This window comes from Numida meleagris, chromosome 9 (assembly GCF_002078875.1).
Source record: "Numida meleagris isolate 19003 breed g44 Domestic line chromosome 9, NumMel1.0, whole genome shotgun sequence".
NCBI lineage: Eukaryota > Metazoa > Chordata > Aves > Galliformes > Numididae > Numida > Numida meleagris.
The window spans coordinates 11,448,396-11,460,518 of record NC_034417.1 but is presented as its reverse complement, the minus strand read 5'-3'; positions in this window follow the sequence as shown (position 1 = coordinate 11,460,518).

Below are 12,123 nucleotides of genomic sequence, written 5' to 3'. Positions count from 1 at the left end.
TGTTCACTTGAAAGTGTCTTTCCTGGGCAGCACACTCTGCAATCTCACCCATAATATATGAGGTTTTAACTGTTTCCTTTTAGGCCTTTTTTTTTTCTTAGCCTATTTATAGCTTCCTAACTGACTGCATTTTGCAATTTATGAGCAACTTAAATGACCTGAATCTCCTGTATCTAATTGTAGTGGGAGAGGCCTCATTATTTGTCATGCCTTTCCCCAATCCCTCGCTTTGAAATCCTTGCTTTGTGTCACATTGTCAGAGGTGATTACAGCACAAATAGAGCCTGCACTAAAAACCACAGATCTTGTGTTATGGGCTCTTCCCGGCCTGTAGGGATTATTGATGGTTGATTTGGCTCAGGAAGCCAAATTCAAGAGTCATGTCTCCCCCAGAATATCATCTGGGGGAGATTTTAAGCAGAGGCAAGACTTCCTCTCTCTAGTGCCTATCAAGAACAATAGGATGCATGTGACAGAAGAGCTACCAGCATTTTGCAATGCCCAGCATCACTTCAATGCAACTTTCTTCAGAACTTTAGTGGTTGTGGAAGGATTTTACTATTATTTTTGGCTTTTCATCCTCCTCCACAACTCACCAAGAGAACTGGTCTATGCTTCAGCAGGTAAACAGTTAATCGTGACATTTTTCCAAGTGTTTTCTCATTTGGTCCATTAAAATTCACTTCAAATTTAAAACAACTTCTAAGACTTTCCACATGAATGACATCAAACAGTGCAGCCTAATGTTTTCCAGTATGTTACTTGACCCTCTCAAGTGAAGGCATTATATGTTAGTCACATTCTAGACCTCAGGAATCTCAAACTGAGCACTTTCATTATTTTTATTTATTTGTTTTAAAGTCTGGTTAGAGCTACAAAAGCTTTTAATCTTTATTTCCCCACATAATACTGGTGGGTACCGGTTCTGTTTGCTACATATTAATTGCTGTTTCTGTTACTTGGAAACAAACTCTGTTGTGTCTCAGGTAAAAATAACCTTTGCACTTTTACCATATAGTTAATGCATCTGCAAACCTTCCATCACAAGTAAAAATAATTTATTCTTATTTTTCAATCATTGCTTTCTCACTGGAGCTACTAGACTGCCTTGCACTATACTTTGGGCTTCTAAATCCAAAGTACTAAGAGAAAATATTCCATCTCTATAGGCAACTCAGTGAGGGGCTCTCTCAGTCCCTCTATAGAACAGCATCCATTGCTAGGAATCTTGTGGCAGTGATTCAGTTGGAGCCATATACTAGATATTTTCATAAACCACGCTATGAAATAAATCTTCCTCAACGCCTTTAGGTTTTTCTTCAAAGTTCGGAGAAAGAAAAAGGTCAGTCTTAAAAGAACATGAGTGTTTTTTACTTTCACGTGTCCTAATTTGCATATTACTTTCCTTCCACGATTTTTAGTCGAATGCCTAGATTCATGCAATCAGAGCCATGCAAAACTTGAGATATTTTCAACTCTGAGCCTATCCCTACTACGTGGCATTTGATACACAATATACAGCACATAAATGTGGAAGCACTTAACAGCCTTCCACCTCTCTACATTTAAAATATTTTTTAAAAGTTCAATTTCAGCAGAAAAACACAACAATAAGCATCATCCCCTATTTCATTCCTTCTCAGCTAACTCACCTTTGACTTTTCAATACAAGGACAGTAACATTACTCAACTATTCTAGAATATCCACAAGGACAGTGGATATTGTCCACTTGGTTCATTTTTTTAACTAATCCTTACAAAGGCCAAAACCCAACAATTAATGCACACAGTCCTCGTCGTCAGTCACTGGGTACCTGACCTCCCCTAGTCAGTATCTCTAAACAGAGCAAAATGCTAACTAATAATTGACATCAACACTTGGACTGTCTGAAGGTCATCTCTTTTCTCATCAAGAGAAAAACCACGACTTTAGGGTAAAGAGTTCGTAAGCTCATTCTTTGCATAACAAATTTGAGATGTTTATAGAAATACCTAAACATTCAAGAAATCTGTCATTTCAATACAAGCTTTCCAATGTAGCCCTAGCAGTGCTGGGATTTAAATTTTAACAGTAACCAGCTATGTTCATCAACTTCTATGGCAAATAGTCATGGTGCTCTCCTTAAAGTATTTATCCCTGCAAGCAGCAAGTAATTGCCCATTACCACAGCCTTAATATTATAGTATTTCTTGTCATTCCTGAAGGAATTGCTGTAATATATATGGCACTGTATTCACGTGGCATGGGCAGGAGCACAGAGCCCCAGTGCAGTCTTCCAGGCAATTTCATCTCTGCCGTTATTATCTTGTTTTCACTAGACAGTAGTAAGTGACTGACTCTGGTATTATAATGTCTAATTTATTCACATCAGCTTTACTGAATACTGCACAACCCCACTGATGTGTCATTTTGGAGGATCCGCGTCTGTATTAGCCCTGGGTACTTTTCAATTACCTGTTCTCAGAATCAACATTAAAAAGAATGAAATGAGAAGACAAATAAAACAAAGGAATAAAACTGGTCATCAAGACCAAATTTTACAACAATTCTAGATCACAGAGCAAAGGCCCTTCCTTCAAGTGACAGCTGTAAGTTCTTCAAGAAGAGTTAAATGACATTTAAATTTATTCAAAAGAAGGTTAATTCAACTATGATGTCTGGCTAATTTATTTTCCTTCCTTTCGTAGAGAAGGGGAAAAATTCTGAAATGAATCAAAACTTTTAAAGATCACTTTGTTCAAAACATTTGCTCATGTGTCTCAGTTTACAAAGGAAATGTTTGCATCACTTACACAAGTACAGTAATATTATAAGGGCATATTAATATTCCCATTATGAGTCTCGATACTTGAATATCACAGATGTTTCACATTACCCACAGAAAAACTTTGACTTTTAACAAATGGTTCAAGCTCTTTTTTCCACTTCTGCCATGCATCAAGAACTAAGAACATTTCAAAGTTTTTAAAAGGCCTTTTGACTGAAAATTGGAAGTGGTTAACATTCTGATGCAATTTTAACTACCATGTGAATATCTAATTGAGCAGTCTTCTCTTCTCTTAATGGACTGTTTCGAAGTGCTGTGTCCCCAAAGCTAATGACTTTGATTCAGCACCGCATCAGCCCACTTTTATAATACAACTAAGTCAGGTTATAGTTCTTGCCATTTTTAATTCTTGCAGTCCTATATTGAGATCTTTATAAAGCTTAACCATTTACCAATTTCCTCCAAGATATTCATCACATCTTCTCTGCACTATTTGTTATGGAGGAAGAAGAACAGAGACTTAAGACCTCTTTAGGAAGGGCATTAGATATCACCAAACCCAAATATTATTTAAATAAACCAATTTGACATTAATCATAGAATACAGATGAGCATACAACTTACAAAGACTCTGCATATAAGAAAGTCATACCCTTGCTACTAAACCATCAGTATTAAAAAAAGATTACTTTCTGCAGAAACATGGTGTGAATTTATGGGCTCAGAGTAATACAGCACAACTGTTCAGAAGGAAGTCAGTGCACACAAGATCCCATGGTTAGTGTTCTGATCTCCTCATGAAGATCTGCAGCATCTCAGCATCTTGCCATTGCTGGTTCATAAACACATCATGCTTCCATAAATACGAAATTCACAGGGACCCAGCTGATGTCAGTGAGTGTTCATCACTTGGCTTTGAATCTGTCCCATTGATAGGTCTGAAGAACACTGAGCACAGCAGACACATTAGTCCCTCAAATTTAAAGAGGGCATGCTGGGAGAGAGACAGAATTTACCTAGCACTGACTTTTAAAACAAAGGCTAAAGGGAAGAGAAAGCCAGTAGCAGGACTTGGAATTGCCCAGAGACATACAAGAACCTAAATAACTGATTACAATGCTCAGGAACTGCACATCCTCACTCAGCTTACTGCAGTGTCAGAACTCTGCCCATCCTTTCACTGAACCATAATCATAGCTGGCCTGAATAAGGCGGCCTGTGGATGTACACAGTCTAAAGATCAAACTAGGTATTGCCTACAATCTTAATTATGTTCTGTAGAAACACTGTAGCCCAAAACCAAATGTCAAAGAATATATTTTTCTTCTAATGGCTCTGTCATGACTCTAGAAGTTTCTTCTATTAGGAAGACATTTCATATTCTATTATGAAGTGATCTATCCTATTCATCACATGTATTTAAATATTCATTAAATGCTGCCAACATTAATGCTGCGTGCAATAAAATGGAAAAGGAGAAAGACTGACAGGTAGCTGAAGTCTAACCAGATTGAAAGCATTACAAGATTTAGTTTATGCTGAAATTTTTAAGAGGGAATGAAAAGCTTTGTATTTTCTTAAGTGGGTTTAAATGTTGTTTGTCTTTCTGTGTTCAGGGAATGGGGTCAGAAGTGGAATCATCTGTTTATTCTGAGTCACAACAGTGTATTTTTGCTTACACTTTTCCTGGGAAATGCTGAAGCCAGAGTCCATTTAAAAACAATCTTTATTATATTCACTTAAGACACTATAATTATTTCACCTACCCCAAAACAAGTTTTGTATTTCTTACACGTCTGCCAGCTTCCTCTGAACTCAGCCATTGCCACCGCTGTTGGTTTCAACACCACAATCCCAGAGCAGCGGCAGCAGAGCCCACAAAGAAACATGGTCCTGAATGAGTCAACAGGCATGGGTCAAAGGTCTGCAAGCAACGTCATGCTCCAAGCCTCAGAGGTTCACTTTTCATTTGCACCAGTATTTCTATTTTTGCTATGTGGCAAAAATACCCAGAGGCATTGGTTGGAGGGGTTTTTAATCTATGATTTGTTTAACTTCAAAACAATAAATAAAAAATAAAAATCAATTAGAGCAGCCAGGAAGAGAGAGAGCTGCTTTTGTTGGCTGGAAATGAAGGAGTCTAATATATCCTTTCATAAACAAACCTCCTCTATACTAGATTTTCTTGTAAGAACAGGCAGGCTTCGAAAGACATTTGGAGGTTTAGTTCAGGATAGGAACCCTGAAAATTCAGTTCTCTGCAAAACAGAGCCGGAAGTCTTGTGAACAGCTTGAGTGAAATTTCTAGTACTTCCCATGTCTGCTCAAGCAGTACTGTGAAAACCACCTCTCAGGCTGCTTTTCAGGAAACTGGCCATTTTCTGCTGAACCAGCCAGAAGCCGTTAAGTTCAATACATAAAATGACAAAAAGAGAAGTTGGCTGCCCTCAAAGGTAAACAGAGGTCAAAGGGGAGCTTGGCACACAGTTCTTTTTTTGTTACAGAAGTGCCCTTAAAAAAAAAAAGCTGTTCTATGCATATTCTGCTCAAATTAAAAGAAATAATTTACATATAGTTTAATAACTCATCTGTTCATCTTTCAGAAATAATGGAGTAGATGAGATTTTTGGCAGGAGTACTAGCAGATCTGAATTCTTTCAAGGAAAAAACAGAAAAGATGATTTGTATGTCTAATAAAAATGAAACCATAATGCTCAGTTTCAATTTGACCAATTGTATACAGACTCTCCAAATTAACAAAAATGAACCTCAGATTCTATTCGGCAAACAAGCCATACATCTGAGAAAATCACAAGTTCTCAACAAGCAATGATAACAGGTTAAAACGCAGTGAATAAATCACTTCCAGAATCCAGAAAAGATTCTGAAGGCTCTCTCATCCAAATAGGATTGCTATTCCTTGACTGACAGTGCTACATCTTCTGCAGTTGTAACAGCTCCTGTGTTTAGACATTCAAGAAGGGGGCTGGGCATACTTACAGCAATGGGAAAGAAAGACAAATAAGATATTCTTTCAAAAGCCCTGACTGACAGACCACCTTCACAGGCCTCAATACAAAATCCACTGAATGAGCAGAGGTGCTCAAAACTAGTATTTGCAAGCCTAAAGTTTTTGAGCATGTAGATGGAGTTAACAAAACTGCTGGGACTCAGCCACTAAGTACAGCTTCCCCTCTTTTCCTTCTCACCCTGCAGACAATCTCATTTTAATTACCGCCTAACACTCCACATATCTTCAATCCTCACTGTATTCTTCATTGTTCTCTTTTCCAGCCTCTTTCTCACCCCAAGGCAAGACTGAGAAGGCAAGGACTGTCAGAGAAACGGAAGGAAAATTTGGAGGGGAAACCATTCCCCAGCAGCCTGGAACTGAACAGAACAGGTTTTCAGAAATCCCCTGCCTTCTCATCTCAGACAGTGCCAGAGCAAATAGCCAGAGAAAGCAAACACCTGAGCCCACGGCCAGGCTCCCCCTCACACACCCCACCGGCCTCTGCTTGCTGGTGGATCCGATCAGACATGTTCCTAGCTCCAAGGGATCCCTGAGTGATAGATTTTACATCTCAACCTTCCAAAAGAAAGCTGAGGGGTAATCAATCACAAGTGTTATTCATTATCAGTCCTAAGAGCTGCTTATGGTGCTATTGGCTGGAGGTGGATTTTAATTTCATCACCCACTGGATATCTGTCTGCCACCTCTATTAATCCCCAGGCTGATCAGAGCAATCTAGCTATACCTATGGCCCAGAGAGATTTTGGAACAATGCAAGTCAAAACACCCTTGCCTTGGAAAAACATTAAGAATAGATACTTTGATTGCACTTAGAAAAGGAGGCATGCTTTGACCCAGACAAGTCCAGGCTAGATTGCCCATGACCTTGACTAATCTTTTCTTGGCGTGGTTTTTTTTTTTGTGCATCATCTCCCTTGAGCACAGCACATGCAGCACTCCCAGTTCCTAATGCAGCTTTCCCCCCCCCCCGGCATGCTGAGAAGAAGAGTTTGAAGCTAGGTTTTCATTTAAGGGGAAGGGAGGACTAGAAGTTTAGATATTCAGAGTAAGTCTGGGGAGGAAGGAGAAGAGTGAAAATTGGAAGGTTCTGGTTGTATAAGAACAACGAATAAGTTCCCAGAGGGAAGACTAGAACAAGAAAGAGTGATGACACTAGGAAGGAGGAAACACTGGGATAGCAATCACGTCCAGAAAAAGCTCTGTATTTCAGAAGTCAGTCAATGAAGATTCCTCCTGGAAGGAATGGTGCTGAGACTTCATCACGCAGCAGTATTAGCCTCTGGCTTCGCACCTTCCTGACCTGCCCCACAAGATCACTTACAATCATTGGTTGATCTGGCTCTGTAAGCATTTCAGTCCTTAGAATTAATTTGTTGTTCACTCTTTCTTAGACAAGCTCCCAATATATTTTTGCTGAATCTACATCTATTTTGTGACTTAATGTGTATATGTTAAACCACAGAGACATGTGACCTAAGCAGTGCCTGCCATACAACAGGATGCAGCAGCACTTAGATCATCCAGGTCAATTAAACAAGGAAGAACTGGATATACAGTGCTCCAAAGACTTCAGCTAAGGCATAACAGGCTGCCCTAGCCAAAACCCCTCATCCCTGCCCTAGAGCTATACTTCATCAGATACCTTAATTCACATTTATGCAGCAACTTTTATCCTATGATCCTGAAAACCTCTTACAGACCGTACATACAGAATAAGTCATGCATACATGCATGCAACTCAACAGATGCAGCCACACTAAAGTCAAAAGTAATATTACATTTTCAATTCTTGGTGAAATCTGAAGACATGCCCTTTTTTAAAACAGATTTCTTCCTTTAACCAAAGAAACACCACACACGAAGTCGTATGAATTTCCTTATACAGGAATGAGGTCCTAATTGTTGCTTAGCTTTGCTAGTTCCTACAATCACCAGGAAAAGATTAAAGCAAGAGTAGATATTGGTTCCTTGTCCTGTTTACAGTAATCAGCTCAAACAAAGTAACTTGAGTCACTTACATCATTAGAAGGTGCATATGGTTACATTTTTCTCATTAAGTTTGCACAGAAGAAAGGAGATAGATGCCTGCAGACAGAACTCCCTGTAAACAACTGTTAGTCTGATGAATTAAGGAAGTCTAAGAAGAATGCTGTGCCTGCCTACCAATGCAATGCACCTTTTCTGAGGATTCATATTCGAGTTGTTCCCAATGACAAGTATGAGTAGGGTGGCAGTGCAGATCTAAGAGCAATGCAGAGAAACAGCAAGCTAAGCTTCACATGGATCAGCAGCCTTATATTTATCAGCAGCTGAAGATTTTTGTGGCGCAGCCAAGTGGCCAGTAAGTGAAAATCACCACCTACCAGCCTCTCCACTGCAAAGTATGTTTATCCTGAAAGCTGGATACTAAATTCATTTTCCAGGAGAGCCTTAACATAGAGAGCAAGTAACACTAAACATACTCCATCCTGCTGGCATTCCTTTCATCCCATAGGATAAAGCAAATATAATTTAAATCAAAACTCTATGCATTAAGTGTCCAGATGTTTGATTATTCCTGTCATTGGTTAGAAGGAAACTGAGCCAGGGAATCGGGATGAATAGCATGAGGATGAGTGGGCACCATTTCAAAAAGTCTGTGCTTTAAATCCATTAGTATTCAAGAGGTTTAAGTGCCATGACACTCAATTCATTTTATCACAATAACGAAATAGCTTGTTCTGCCATTTTAAGTCAGATAATCAAGGATGTAAGCATTTTACCTCAAAAAGCTTGCACACCTACACCACCAGTTGGTAATTACAAGTGTGCAATAGTACCTAAATATTTCTTTAAACCAAAAGCTTTTCCCTCCTCTGGCTCAGCATTAATTACTGAAAATTAAAGACGTGTTATTTCCTCAAAAAAAGTCATTGACAATTATGGTACCTTGCAAAAAGGCTGGGCATTTGAAGCACAAATCTCTGTTCAAGAGAAAGAAAAGCAGAAGAGTTCACAAACTTCTCTGTATGAATCATTCACAGAACTCTGGAATTACAACCACAAAGAGGTGTTTTGGTGTAATCACCCTATCAGCCCAATCTGAATGTCAAAAAGAGAAAGCTGAAAAGTTCAGGTTCAAATCTGGCCAGTTTACAGGCTGCGTTATAAAATGTCTTCACCTTTATTGTAAAGAACCTCAAAGCTCATTACTGTTTTTTTTTCTTCCTGTAAATAATCCATTTCACCCCTTTGCCAAGAAGCAGCCAACTTAAAAGTGGAATTTGGCAGCTTGTTCCTAACACATAACTATATTGAGGCAGAACATGCCATACACAACCAGATCTAAAGGGGAAAAACTCAGTCATTCACATGAGATTTTGAGCAAGATGAGGGCTAGCTTAATTCTCCTCCTAGAGCAGAAAAATCCCTTGAGTTCAGAATGAATGACAGGAGAGGTTTTTTTGATCTGTGCAATGCTGGCAAGGCACAGCCTTGCCTAAACGCAATGCCTGGACACTGGCTTGCTCCCAAGCCTGTGAACAACATCACAGGCTGAAGACATAGAAGAGCTCTTATTTTCTGTAGCAATTCCATGTAGTTCCTGCTTTCCAAGGATGATTTATAGAAAAAGTTTATGCCAGCTTTTCTTCTCTGCTTATAATCCCCAAATTGTTCTGAATTCATCCAGCTGCTTGCTTACATGCAAGATTACCAGGAATACTTAATTTTATTTCACCCAGTTGCAAATTAAAGTCTGATCAGCACTTCTACTGAACTTCAACGTTTGAGAAATCTTTTTCCAATCACTAAATAGCAATAAATAACAGGAATACTGTTACTCCAACCATTAATATTTTCATAGAGAGAGTTTCCATTTACCTAGATTAATCATGTTAAAGAGATTAAAGGAATGGTATTTCTGCATCACTTCCCTGGGCACCTTGCATTCCTCTTCCATTGAATCCCTTTACAATACTTTTTAAATTACTACCAATTTAAAGAGCAAATGTTGCTCTGAGTATAACCAGGAGAGTTACCGGTAATTCCTTTCCAACAGCAGTTGTCAAAGATGTTTGATCTTGAACAGTAATTGCCACTACAAGTTTAGCAAAGTGATTTACAGTCAAACTTTGTAACTCTACATACTCCATTCTTAGACACTCGTTGCAGCAACCAGCATGATCTTAAGTGTCTTGCCACAGAAATTGTTTTCTAAAAACCTGAGAGGATTCCACCACTCAGTAACAGCAGTAATAGTCCTCAGACATCTCAACTTGCTAGATTGATTTTTTCGGTGCTAACTTTGCTGAAGGCTACTTTGCAGTCTTTAGCTTGGTGTCTACACATGCCAAGCACTTCTCAGCAGCATTTTTCTACTTCCCAACACCATGAAAAACTGCCAAATTATATTAAATTCCTGTACTATAGTAATCCAAACCCTTCAACCAGCCCACCACCCTTTCCTTACTCCCCCCCTTTTAAAAAAAATAAATAAAAACGTTAAGAGAATTGTTTTCTCTCAAAAATCACACTTTTCAAACATCCATGACAAGACTTGAAGTGTTTTAGAACTGAAAGTCTAAGACTGGTTTACAACCACTAACTTGTTTTTTTCCTCCAACTTCCTACATTCAACTGATCTATCAAAATTTTCATTCCGTTTGACAGGGCTGATCAAACTTTAGAATCAGTTTTTAGCAAATGCTTTCACCAGTACAAGTGCTGGCTTTGCTGCTTCGTTGTTTGTTAGTACAATGGTGACTCAATCATTAGATACTCAAAGTATTTCCAAATGAGAGAAGTTCTACAAATATCAGTATTCCACAAGAGGCAGCACTTAACGGAAACTATCTTGTAATGCTTTGCACGATTTATTTGTAACTAGTCATTTAGCTTTCAAAAGATAAAATAGAAGCCAAGCAGTAAAAAAGAAAAATCTCTGCTGTCCATCTAGAAATAACTCCTAAGCTGCATGAGCCAAGTGGCTAAGCATTCACCACAGAGTGAAGAGAACAGTTACCAAGCACTCCATGCTGGAAATTAATAAAATGTATTTAATAAAGCTGTGAATTAGCAGTCAACTTTCATTTGAGATTAGAAAATGGGAGCATTTGCCAGCTCTGGTCATGGCCTGCATCACCCTTGAGGGAAAGCTGACCAAAATGTCACCCAAGCTTCTCTAAATTCCAGTATGTTATAGTACTATCTTCAGTAAAACACACAAATAGTACCAGTGCTCCATTCACAGCTCTCTACACAGCTGACTATTATGAGTAAGAAGAACATTTTCTTCCCTGCTGACCATGACGTTTTACAGGAAAAGCTCCAGTGCTCCCTTAGCCTGTATATTCTGAAGTCCAGTGCTGCTCTCAATTAGGCCAGGACAGAAGGCTTGTAATAACTCAGTCTTTAACTGGATTTAGGCTATTTCCTGCCTTTTTTTTTTTTATTCAAGGCCAAGCAGGCCTGTGTTTTAATGCAGCAGCAGTCCTCCTGGCAGACCCACTAATGAATCAGCAGAAGCCCATCCATCCGAGTAAATTTCAGAACCATTTGACACCGATTTAAACATCTCCCTCTAGTCCTGAGCCACATTTTATCTAAGACATTCTTCAAACACTTCTTTCCAGCATTACCAAGTGGGCACATTGCACTGCATTTTAAAACGAGACCATACCTCTGCCCATGACAGAAGGGCACTGATGATGGACACAAAACTTAGGTAGTGTTAAAGACCATTTGCTCTCTTAATCAGAAAAGCTCTCAGATGCGTCAAGCAAAGAACTAGAAAGAATGAGGCAATTCAGAAGGCAAAGCGGTAAGCAGAGGAACTGGATACACTGACAAAGCAGAACCAGGCAATTCAAATTATTTTCAAGTATTTTTTTGTTTCTTTACCAATGAAAAGTACACAAACAGGAAAAAAAAAGAAACTCAACATGTTTTCCCTTTTCCTAAAAACCAGCACCAAGCTACAGACTTTCTCCTTTTAATACTGTTATCCGACAGGTAACTGCAGTGTGAAGGAAGAAAAGATGAATGGGGGGCTAAGCACTGACTTATATTAGGAAGATTATCAATAACATTTGCACAGAGGTAGAAATAGATAACCGCACGATGAATGTCAACTAGAAATAGCAAAGACGGTGCAAATGACATCTTGATTTCATCAGTCTGTTATTATATCAGCCCTTGGCCACTACCAGGCAACAGTTTTTCCTCTGGAAATTGCAAATTTGCACTTTTGGTGTATGCATGGTGGACAGAGGAGACAGAAGATAATCTAGTTATGTTTAAGAGATCATTTTGGTATTTCGCACAAATGTTTATTACTGTAAT